Here is a 12603-nt window from a genome sequence, read left to right as displayed (position 1 = left end):
TCAAGGACTCATCAAGTGGCAATTAGTAAATTAACTTAACTAATTAACTAATGCCTCCTATCTTAACTTCCAGAACATATCCTAGGCGTTCGGACAATTAGTCTGAGGAGGTCACAGTCATCTGCACGGACCAAGATAGAGTGAGAGAAGATGTAGGTCAAGGCTCTCTCTTCAGAACACAACTTCTTCCCTCACACCCTCAACCCTTGTTGTTATGTTGTCCTCTCAGGTTCTACTGGCTGGTGAACCTGAACTCGACAGTAGTGTTTCTGGGTATCACCTACATCCAGCAGTCAGTGGCCAACAACCTGGGCTTCCTCATCCCCTTCATGTCTGTGCTGCTGATGCTCATCGCCATACACATGGTCTACAACAACCTCATTAGAGGTCCCAGAAAGGTAACACAACCTCAACCTCACCTTCAGGCCCATGAAAGGTAACACAACCTCAACCTCATCTTCAGGCCCAAGAAAGGTAATACAACCTCAACCTCACCTTCAGGCCCAAGAAAGGTAACACAACCTCAACTTCAGGCCCAAAAAAGGTAACACAACCTCAACTTCACACAGACTATGTTTCACCTTTGTTACAGTGTATGTATATACCTAGATTTAAGTGGTCTATTCTAGTGTTGATGTGGTTGTTGTGGTCTATTCTAGTATTGATGTGGTTGTTGTGGTCTATTCTAGTATTGACGTGGTTGTTGTGGTCTATTCTAGTATTGACGTGGTTGTTGTGGTCTATTCTAGTATTGACGTGGTTGTTGTGGTCTAGTCTAGTATTGACGTGGTTGTTGTGGTCTAGTCTAGTATTGACGTGGTTGTTGTGGTCTAGTATTGACGTGGTTGTTGTGGTCTAGTCTAGTATTGACGTGGTTGTTGTGGTCTATTATACACCAGGTGAGTATAATCCTGAATGCTGATTGGTTAAAACTGCATTCCAATCGGTTTCTATTCCACAAGTTACCACTGGCTAAATCTATCGAGTTAAAAAGCCTAATTACTCTGTTCCATCTGACTGCGCAATCTACTTTCTCATCAGCCCAGCCAGGCAATTTATAAACTTGATCTCCACTATATAAATATATCTGGACATTATCTCACATTTATTTTAGAATAACATTTCGTTTTCAACAACGGAGATTTGTATAAACCTTGCTCTCTGTCTGCCTCTCTGACATTTGCAACTTTGTTTCAATATTCAAATTCAATCTCCGGCTGTCCCATATTAATGAACATGTCGGGAGTTGGAACGAGACAGACAGGCAGGCAGAGCCTCTCAGCCAGTCGAAATCATGAATCAGCTGGCATAAGTTTTATGGATATACAATATACAAAAAAATGTCCATTTCTTTGCAGTGCAGTTAGTTTGCAGTCTTTCCAGCTTCAGTTTGAAGTGATTGTGTTAGCTGTGTTGTTGGCTAGCTCCTCTGAACAACAGTGTCCTGACGAGAGAGCACCTTTTCTATGCCAGGGGAAATCATGCATCACTAGCTCATTAATATGGATCTATCTAAATAAACGTCACTATAAAACAGCTTAAACAAATACAAATGCAGCTACTTTGTTATTCTGGCTGCACTATTTGACGTGACTGTTAGTTAGCCGTAATTGACTAGCTAGCAAGCAAGGGATAAGAATGTTGCCAGCCAGTACACCAATGGAACGTTCAGAACGATCGGTCACGTCCATAGATTCAGAACAAAAAGACTGAACGACTGGCAACCGAACCAATAGAATGAACGACCAGTTTGGGTAGCAACTCTAGATTTGTGTCCGGACTACATCTTGTGGAAGGACGAAAGAGTATGAATAAATTCATTAAAATAAAGTTTTTGGTGAAAATATATCAACCATTTTTTGAACATGTTGGTAACCCATTGCAAAAAAGTGATAATGCCCTGGAAGCCGGTGTTTGGAGGATATATCAACTTTGTCTCAGGCCTAACAGCCATTTATCCTCCAAACACTGGCTTCTCGGGCATGATCACTTAATTCTAGATTTGATGTGGTTGTTGTGGTCTATTCTAGTATTGCTGTGGTTGTTGTGGTCTATTCTAGTATTGCTGTGGTTGTTGTGGTCTATTCTAGTATTGATGTGGTTGTTGTGGTCTATTCTAGTATTGATGTGGTTGTTGTGGTCTATTCTAGTATTGCTGTGGTTGTTGTGGTCTATTCTAGTATTGCTGTGGTTGTTGTGGTCTATTCTAGTATTGATGTGGTTGTTGTGGTCTATTCTAGTATTGCTGTGGTTGTTGTGGTCTATTCTAGTATTGATGTGGTTGTTGTGGTCTATTCTAGTATTGATGTGGTTGTTGTGGTCTATTCTAGTATTGATGTGGTTGTTGTGGTCTATTTCAGTATTGATGTGGTTGTTGTGGTCTATTTCAGTATTGATGTGGTTGTTGTGGTCTATTTCAGTATTGATGTGGTTGTTGTGGTCTATTTCAGTATTGATGTGGTTGTTGTGGTCTATTTTAGTATTGATGTGTGTCACGTAGAGTAGGCCAGATGGCTAAACTGGATAACCTAACCTCTATAAAAATAAAAAGATGGCGGAACCGCAAAAGTTCTTCTGTGCAAAGGTGTTTATTTACAAGTGATTCTGGAACAGAAAATAACAGTACTGCCATCAACGTCTACCTTATGGGACAGCTTAACAACAATGCTGCCCCATCCACAGCTCAATCCAAAAAATCCTCCCTAGAGACTGGAGAGAGGCTCCTTTTGTAGGGCTAGCCCCTCCCCTCAGAACAATTAACCCTAATTAATTAATCAATTAACAATACAAACCTACATTTTCCATGAACTAAACATACTAAAGGATATACATTGCAACACGGTTTTAAACAATATCACAACATAACATTTACAACATTACATCATTACTGACAATATCTTTCAATATGCCCATATGCATTAATGAGCCATTTGGGACAGGCACTATAAAGCCAACCCAATTCCCTTAGCTCGGGTCCTTTTCCAGCATACCCAGAAGCTACAGAGATGGAGAGAGAGGAACAGAACAAACAAACAATGCGCTCATCCACAACATTGATAAGTATAATAATTATTGTATCTCTCAAATATGAACATTGACAAGTGTGAAATGCATGCACCAAGACAGAAGTTAAATTGTGTGTCGACCCACATTGTTAACTTATGGTATAATGGCGCAGGGAGGAGTGATGAATATGTGTGTGCGTTAAAGAACCAAATGCTGCCCGCGGCCAGTGACGGACTTCTACGTCACATTACCTTCCTCCTCTCCTGAAGCGACCATGTTCGGGAGCCTTGATAGGTAGTCCGCAGTAACGTTCTCTTTTCCTGCCTTGTGACGGACACAGAACCTGAAGGGCTGGAGCTCCAGATACCACCTGGTCACACGAGAATTCCGGTCCTTCATGGTCTGGATCCAGGTCAGTGCTCTGTGGTCCGTGTGCAGGTCAAATTCCCTCCCAAGAAGGTAGTAACGGAGGCTATCCATGGCCCACTTTATAGCCAGGCACTCCTTTTCGATTGTAGAATACCTGGTTTCCCTGGGCAACAGCTTCCGACTCAGGTACAGCACAGGAAGCTCTTCTCTTGGCTCCCCTTGGGCCAGTACAGCTCCAATTCCTACAGCCGAAGCGTCCACCTGCACGAGAAATCTCTTCTTAAAATCAGGGGTCTGGAGAACAGGGAATGAGCACAGTCGTTTTTTCAGTGTCATGAAGGCTTCCTCACACTCCTCAGTCCACTTCACAGGGTTGCTGGCCCCCTTCGAAGTGAGGTTGGTCAGAGGGACAGCGATGGTCGAAAACTGTGGAATGAATCTCCGGTACCACCCTGCCAGACCTAGGAAGGACTTCACCTGTGTCTTGGTTCTGGGTTGAGGGCTATTCCTGATGGACTCCACTTTCTCCACCTGAGGCCGAACTTCACCCATACCCAGCTGGTAACCCAGGTACTTTGTCTCCTGTTTCGCCCACTCACACTTCAGGAGGTTAAGCGTGAGGCCTGCTTCATGGATCTTCCCCAGGACGCTGCTAAGATGCTGTATGTGCTCCTCCCAGGAGTGGCTGTAGATCACCACGTCGTCCAAGTAAGCCGCACAGTAATCGTCACAGTCCTGGAGGACCTTGTCCATCAGCCTCTGGAAAGTCGCAGGGGCCCCATGAAGGCCAAACGGCATGACCTTGAACTGGAACAGGCCCATTGGCGTCCGGAATGCAGTGTAGGCCTTGGATTGTTCATCCAGGGGCACCTGCCAGTACCCTTTGCAGAGATCCAATGTGGTGATGTAATGAGCTCTACCTATTCTCTCCAGTAAGTCGTCAATGCGGGGCATGGGATAGGCATCAAACTGGGAGATGGCATTCACCTTACGGAAGTCCATGCAGACGCGCAAAGAGCCATCCTTCTTTGGGACAATGACAATAGGGCTGCTCCATTCACTTGAAGATGGCTCGACAACATCCATCTCTATCATGGTGTGGACCTCTTCCTTGAGGGCTACCACCAGCCTCTCAGGCACACGGTAAGGATGCTGGCGGACAGGGTTCTGGCCAGGTTTCAAACGAATGACGTGTTCCAGGACTTTGGTTCTTCCTGGTCTCTGACTGAAGAGGGCCGGATACTTGCCAAACAGCTGCTTCAGCTCATCTTGCTTGTCTTCTTCCAGGTGAGCCAGTATGACTTCTGCTCGTTCTTTCCATGCCTCTGTGACCCCATCCGACTCATCCTCTTCTACTCTGCGGACCAGAAAGGACTTTCCTTTGGAGAGTTCCTCTTCCTCCTCCCAGGCCTTGAGAAGGTTCACATGGTAGGTTTGCTTCTTCTTACCCTTGTCCGGGTGCAGCACCTCGTAGGTCACTGGACCCATCTTCCTCCCGATTAGGTACGGTCCTTGCCATTGCGCAAGTAGCTTGCTGGTAGACGAGGGAAGGAGGAGCAGGACTTTCTGTCCTGGCTCAAACTCTCTGTGGCGAGCGTGCTGGTCATAGCCTCTCTTCTGGGCCTTCTGGGCTTGCTGAAGGTTTGCTCTAGCTTCCTCTCGGTACCGTTCCAACCTGTCTCGCATCTGGAGGACATACTGGACAATCCCCTGTCCTGAGGTAGCTACTGGGGAACCTTCCCAGCACTTCTTCAGCAGGTCCAGTGGTCCTTGCACTGGCCATCCATAGAGGAGTTCGAATGGCGAGAAACCTGTCGATGCCTGAGGCACCTCCCTGTAAGCAAAAAGCAGAAAGGGTAACCACTTATCCCAGTCTTTACCAGTGTCAGCCACAAACTTCCTCAGCATGTTCTTGAGCGTTTGATTGAATCTCTCTACGAGCCCATCCGTTTGGGGATGGTAGGGAGTAGTCCTCAAGCCTTTAATGCCCAGCTGTCGGTGGAGTTGAACCATCAGTCGCGAGGTGAAGTTTGTCCCTTGGTCCGTCAGGATTTCATCTGGGATTCCTACACGAGAGAAGAGCTGAACAAGAGCACTGATTATCTTTGGAGTGGTTATGGAACGGAGTGGGAAGGCTTCTGGGAACCGGGTGGCATAGTCACAGATCACCAATATATACTTGTAACCTGCACTACTCTTCTCCAAGGGTCCAACAATGTCCATTGCAATTCTCTTGAATGGGGTAGAGATAACTGGCAGTGAACATAGAGGAGCCCGTTCAGACCTACGGACAGCACTGGTTTTCTGGCACGTGGGGCATGATTTGCAGTATTTTTGTACATCAGTATACATGGAGGGCCAAAAGAAACGGGAGCCTAGCCTAAGATAGGTCTTATGTTGCCCTAGATGGCCTGCCCATGGAACTGTATGTGCAAGGTTGAGAACAAGTGGTCTACAGGTAGATGGCACCACCAACTTCCTGCTATCTGCCTCTGACCCAAGGTAGAGTATGTGGTTGTCTACTGTGTAAATCCCCCACATGAAGATTGACTGTCCCCAGCTAAGGCCTTGTCAAACAAACATTTCAAGGTTGCGTCAGACTTCTGCAGTGTAGCAAAATTTTGTGGAACATCCCATTGCACCTCTAACCCAGACACATCAGCAACAGGTACAGGGGTTCCCACATACTTCTCAAGACGCCGCTGGCGGCATGACTTTCTGGGCCCTTTGGTTCCCCCTCACACAGACTATCACACAAGTCAGGCAGAGGTTGTAAACCAGCTTTGGCCTGGGCACGAGTGACAACTGAACATGCCATCTGAACATCAGACTGGCAAACTGACTGCTCATATAGCTGACCCCCACACTTCCCAACAGATCAGAGAGTACAGGCACATCCCTCCCCAAAATCATCTCAAAAGGTAGCTTCTCCATTACCCCAACTTTGAGGAGGTATTTCTGACCCTGAATCTCAACTGTGAGCTCAGCTGTGGGCTGCTGTGACTGGTCACCATGGACACATTGGATCAGTGTCTGATGACCATAATCAATGTCATTAACAGGTACATTACCTTTTCTGATCAATGACAGGGAACTGCCGGTGTCAATCATTGCAGTAAGACTTTTACCATTCACTTTTACAGGTACCAAGCATGACCCTTCCCGAGTCTGTCTATTCTGAACACCATCCCCCTCTCTGGGTACATAACAGTAACCTGAGAGCTTGGATTTACGTAGGGGACACATTGAAGCTTTGTGCCCCTGCTGCCGGCAGTAAAAACAGGTCAGACCCCTCCCATCAGAGCGAACTGCATGATCCCTTACCTCCCAGACACATAACCCCCAGAGTTACCTCCACCATCTCTGGCGTTTCTGATGTCCCTTGTGTCTCTGAGACTCCTTGGAGCGGGTGCTGCAGGTTGTGGTGGGCCCCCTTTACGTGCATTAAGATACTGCAGTGCAAGCTTGGCCGCCATAAGCCCGTCCTTGGGCTCGTGCTCTCGGACCCAGGTTCGAATGTCGTGTGGTAGAACTTGTAGAAGTTGCTCGAGGATGATGACCTCCCGATTTCGTCCTGTGTCTTCTCCCCGGTCGAACCCATCGTCGGTAGAGACCCTTGAGGCGGTGGTACGTCTCTGTCGGCGACTCACCCGATGGCGTTGATGCAGCTCTGAAGCGTTGACGGTAGGTTTCCAGTGAGATGTCAAACTTCACCAGCAGCGCTTCCTTCAAGCCCTTGTAGACATTGGCCAGCCCCTCATCCATTGCTGTGTAAGCCTCTAAGGCCTTGCCCGTGAGCAATGGGACAAGCCTGCAGGCCCACTCTACCTCAGGCCACTGCCACGTCTTAGCCATGCGCTCAAACCTCAGCAGGTAGTTTTCAATGTCCTCCCCTGCTGTTATGAGGGCATCTTTGGCTCCTTCCTCAGGAATGCTGGAAGATGGACGTTAACACTGCTGGACTGGTCTCCTGGTGCTGGCCTCATTACTGCTTGGGGTGCCTGCTGTGGAGTTGAAGTCCCTGCTGCATCGAGCCTTTGTCGTCCTGGTGTTGGAAGACCCAATCTTGGGCTCTCACTGACGAGTTCCGCCTGGTGGGGAGCTGTGAGGATAGATTGGCGTAGGCCACGTAACTCCTGCTTGAGGTCTTCGTCCCTCCTCTCAAGGCAGGTGAAAAGTTGCTGAAAAAGGGTTACCATGGTTGGGTGTGGTTCTGGTCCCCCAACTGCTCCTTCAGTCAGCAGCTCACCCAGTTCTGGTTGTCTTTGGCCCCGCGGTCGGGCTCCTAGTTTCTCATACTTGACCTCTTCTTCACCAGACGATTCCATGGTATTCCACCCCGGTTCAACTTCAGGTACCTTTTCTGACAGTTGATGCTGTTGCTGAGAATGCAACCCTGTACGCATTCCTTTACCTCTCTTGTTGGAATTCACTGATTTGCGGTACGCCATCCCACCACTGCCACCATATGTCACGTAGAGTAGGCCAGATGGCTAAACTGGATAACCTAACCTCTATAAAAATAAAAAGATGGCGGAACCGCAAAAGTTCTTCTGTGCAAAGGTGTTTATTTACAAGTGATTCCGGAACAGAAAATAACAGTACTGCCATCAACGTCTACCTTATGGGACAGCTTAACAACAATGCTGCCCCATCCACAGCTCAATCCAAAAAATCCTCCCTAGAGACTGGAGAGAGGCTCCTTTTGTAGGGCTAGCCCCTCCCCTCAGAACAATTAACCCTAATTAATTAATCAATTAACAATACAAACCTACATTTTCCATGAACTAAACATACTAAAGGATATACATTGCAACACGGTTTTAAACAATATCACAACATAACATTTACAACATTACATCATTACTGACAATATCTTTCAATATGCCCATATGCATTAATGAGCCATTTGGGACAGGCACTATAAAGCCAACCCAATTCCCTTAGCTTGGGTCCTTTTCTAGCATACCCAGAAGCTACAGAGATGGAGAGAGAGGAACAGAACAAACAAACAATGCGCTCATCCACAACATTGATAAGTATAATAATTATTGTATCTCTCAAATATGAACATTGACAAGTGTGAAATGCATGCACCAAGACAGAAGTTAAATTGTGTGTCGACCCACATTGTTAACTTATGGTATAATGGCGCAGGGAGGAGTGATGAATATGTGTGTGCGTTAAAGAACCAAATGCTGCCCGCGGCCAGTGACGGACTTCTACGTCACAATGTGGTTGTTGTGGTCTATTCTAGTATTGATGTGGTTGTGGTCTATTCTAGTATTGATGTGGTCTATTCTAGTATTGATGTGGTCTATTCTAGTGTTGTTGTGGTCTATTCTAGTATTGATGTGGTTGTTGTGGTCTATTCTAGTATTGATGTGGTTGTTGTGGTCTATTCTAGTATTGATGTGTTTGTTGTGCAGGCAGTTCCCTGTTGACCACTTTGGGGTGTTCCTGAACTCTCTGAAGAGACACACGTGGAGAACGTCAAGGTCCTGGCAAGGCTCCTCCCCCCTGTACGGCTTGCAGATACTGTACCGCGCCTGCATCACTCAGGCAGGTCAATGTAATGGAGAACATCAGGCCTCTTCACTGACATGCTTCACATGAGATTTTTACATGGTTAATTTCAGTGGAAAGTACAAGTACCACATTTTTAAGATGTTGGGAGTAAAAAAAAGGCAAATCTAATGTTCATTTCTGCTCCATAAAGTAGAGTATGTCACCTCCTGCTACCTGTCCACAGAGAACACCCTTCTCCCCCACCAGAGTCATCAGTAAGCACGCGCACACAGGCACGCACACACATGAACAACAAATGTCATCCTCATCCTCTTTCTCTTTCTCTCTCTTTCTCTCTCTCTTCCTCTCCTCTCCCAGCACTGGGTCATGAGTGCGTCCTGGTATTGTCCCTGTCTGTCCTGGTAGAGGGCCTGTCTGAGGTCCATAGGAAGGGCTATCCTCTGACGGAGCAGGGCCTGTCAGGGAAGGTGCTCCAGGTGTCCTCCATGGCCTGCATCCAGCTGGCTCCCCAGTACATCCTACTGGGTCTGGCTGAGGCCCTCGTCACCCCCTCCTGTGAGTGACAGAGAGCCAGCATGTATTTCTGACACACCTATTACTGTTGGTACACAGTCTCTATTCCTTTCAAACTTTTGTGAGTTTATTGTTTACTATTCATGTCTGATTGTTTATTTCACTTTAGTTTATTATCTATTTCAATTGCTTTGGCAATGTAAACATATGTTTCCCATGCCAATAAATACCTTTGAATTAAATGTAATTTAATTGAGAGAAAGTGACAGGAATGTATAGAGGACATGGGTCAGCCGTGGTTACTCAAGGTTATGTGATGAGGTAGTCCGCCTGAGACGTCAAAATCAGTGTCGGCCCTCGGTCCAATAAGGAATGTCCTCTTGGTGTAATGGTCAAGATGTTGGTTTCTCCCTCGGTAGAACTGGGTTCATATTCTGTTGGTTCTCTGAAAGGGGTCCAGACAGCCTGTTCCCAACAGTGGGGTCAGTGGGATTGGATAAGGGCCCCTCTCTCTATCTCTGCCTGGAGGAGAGAAGTGAAATGGTGTCTCCTCTGGTCAACAATACTCACCTTGAGAGACTTCACAACCTGTTGGAGCTCCTTCAGCTCCTTCTCTCTCTCTTGGAATCTCTGCTGGACCTTCTGCTGACTCATCCCCAGCTGCCTCTGTGGAGAATCACTCTTCAATGAGCTATCAAGCTTTATTTGTCCAGTAGATCAATAGTATAGTGATGTGACATGGCCCATAGAGAGGAAGGTCTAAAATATTGATGGTCCCTTTACAATATTATATATTATGTTAATAATAATATGTGATATTATGTTGCTCTGTGAATTATTATAGTTTTTATGGTAGGCATACATGTATCAATGGGTTGAGACTGAACTTTGGACTCATTAAAGGGCATTCAGAATGATAATAGTGTTTGATTTTAGAAAATGGTGATACATTTGGAGAGTCTGGGTTAACATATATATATAATCAAGGTTTGTGTTCATATTTGTTCTGCCGAGGATCAATTTAATTTGAACGATCTCATATTCAAACAGCCTTAGTTCCTACTGTATCTTTAATTATTTGTTTATCAGACAGTCACCAACAAGTTGATCTGGTCTTACCGGTTTCTCAGTCCTCTCTGCTCTAGCTGACACTGTATCATGGCCTGATCGGTACGACAGTAAACCTCCAGCAGTTTGTCATGATGAGAGCAGATATTCTCCTGTAGTTGTGCGGTGGCTTTGACCAGCTTGTGCTTCTTGAAAGCAGGGGATTCATAGTTAGTTTGGAGGTGAGTCTCACAGTAAGAGGCCTGACACACCAGACATGACATGAGGGCTTTCTGCTTTCTGGTCCCAGTGCAGATGTCACATGCCACATCTCCAGGTCCAGCATAGCACAGGGCAGGAGGGGGAGCAGCCTGGAGTCCTGTCTTCCTCAGTTTCTCCACAACCTCAGCCAACATGTTATTTTTCCTCAGAGTGGGCCTTGGAGTGAAGGTCTGTCTGCACTGAGGACAGCTATAGCCTTTCAGAACATCCTGATCCCAGCAGCCCTCAATACAGATTCTACAGTAACTGTGTCCACAGGGGATGGTAACTGGTTCCTTCAGTAGATCCAGACAGAACTGGTCCGGGTCCAGCTGAATTCCCTGCTGAGCCATTTGGACGGTTGTTCGCTCTCACACAGACAGTTGACAACGAGACTCAGATCAGTTTTGTTTCATCAGAAGAGTTTGTGGGAGGAGGATGGACTTCCTGGTTCTGCCAGATGGGTGTGGTTAGAAGGAGAGAGGGAGGGATTAGAGGGAGAGAGAATTGCATGCAACTTCAAGAGAGACAAATAGTTTTGTTCCAGGTGATGGCCTCAAGTTGAATATGGAATAAATCAAAAAAATGAACTTTCTCAAATATGAGTTGTTAGAATAAATGAAGTACAGTACCTTTAGAAAGTATTGACAAAATGTGATTCAAATGGGACTAATTGTCATTGTTTGTCAATGATCTACACAAGATATTCTGTAATGTCAAAGTGGAAGAAAAATTCTAGAGTTTGTAAAAAATAAAAATACATGAAAAATAAAAAATGTAATATATCTTAATTAGATAAGTATTAAACCCCCTGAGTCTATACATGTTAGAATCACCTTTGGCAGTGATTACAGCTGTGAGTCTGTCTGGCTAAGTGTCTAAGAGCTTTCCTGGATTGGGCAAAATTTGCCCATTATTCTTTTCAGAATTCAAGTTCTGTCCATATGGTTGTTGATCATTGCTAGACAACCATTTTTCAGATCATATATTTTCAAGCACATTTAAGTCAAAACTGTAACTCGGCCAACTCAGGAACATTCACTGCCTTCTTGGTAAACAACTTCAGTGTAGATTTGGCCTTGTGTTAAGGGTTATTGGCTTGCTTAAAGGTAAATTAATCTCCCAGTGTCTGGTAGAAAGCAGATTGAATCAGGTTTTCCTCTAGGATTTTGCCTGTGCTTAGCTCCATTTCATTAGTTTTTATCCTGAAAAGCTCCCCAGTCCTTAACGATTACAATCATACCCATAACATGATGCAGCCACCACCTTGCTTGAAAATATGGAGAATGGTACTCAGTAATGTGTTGTATTGGATTTGCACCAAACATAACACTTTGTATTCAGGACATAAAAATAATTGCTTACACACATTTTCTGCAGTATTACTTTAGTGGAAGAGAAAGGGGGATACCTAGTTAGTTGTCCAACTGGATGTATTCAACTCTGTTGTTACAAACAGGATGCATATTTTGTAATATTTGTATTCTGTACAGGCTTCCTTCTTTTCACTCTGTCAATTCGATTAGTATTGTAGAGTAACTACAATGTTGTTGATCTGTCGTTAAACTGTTTTTAAAAATTCTAGAGTTGATATCCGCTCCCCCGCAGAAATCAAATTAGCATAATAAAAACATCCCCATTAGATCCACCGTATCCGCTGATGTCACCCTTCCTCGTCTGCAGTGAAAGGTGCAGAGCTACAGCTGTGTTTGTCAGACCATGCTACATCCCGAAAATTGGTCTTCTCACAAAAACGTATGCAGCGTCCGAATGATGTGGCCTTCAAAACCTCCTTGGAAACATGAGACTCTCACAAACACAACAGGGTTCTACGTTTTGCTCTACGACCCCCACAAGCTTCACAGGACTCGTCTGAAG

The 12603-nt window shown here is 45.4% G+C and overlaps 1 pseudogene; it reads right to left on the bottom strand.

The window, feature by feature from the left end:
• Positions 1–8506: 8506 nt before the first annotated feature.
• Positions 8507–11484, bottom strand: LOC112216108 (annotated as a pseudogene).
• Between the last annotated feature and the right edge of the window lie 1119 nt (positions 11485–12603).

Source organism: Oncorhynchus tshawytscha, linkage group LG01, assembly GCF_018296145.1.
Source record: "Oncorhynchus tshawytscha isolate Ot180627B linkage group LG01, Otsh_v2.0, whole genome shotgun sequence".
NCBI classification, from domain to species: Eukaryota; Metazoa; Chordata; class Actinopteri; order Salmoniformes; family Salmonidae; genus Oncorhynchus; species Oncorhynchus tshawytscha.
Note: the sequence above shows the minus strand (reverse complement) of the source record. Positions and strands in the feature narration are given on the sequence as shown.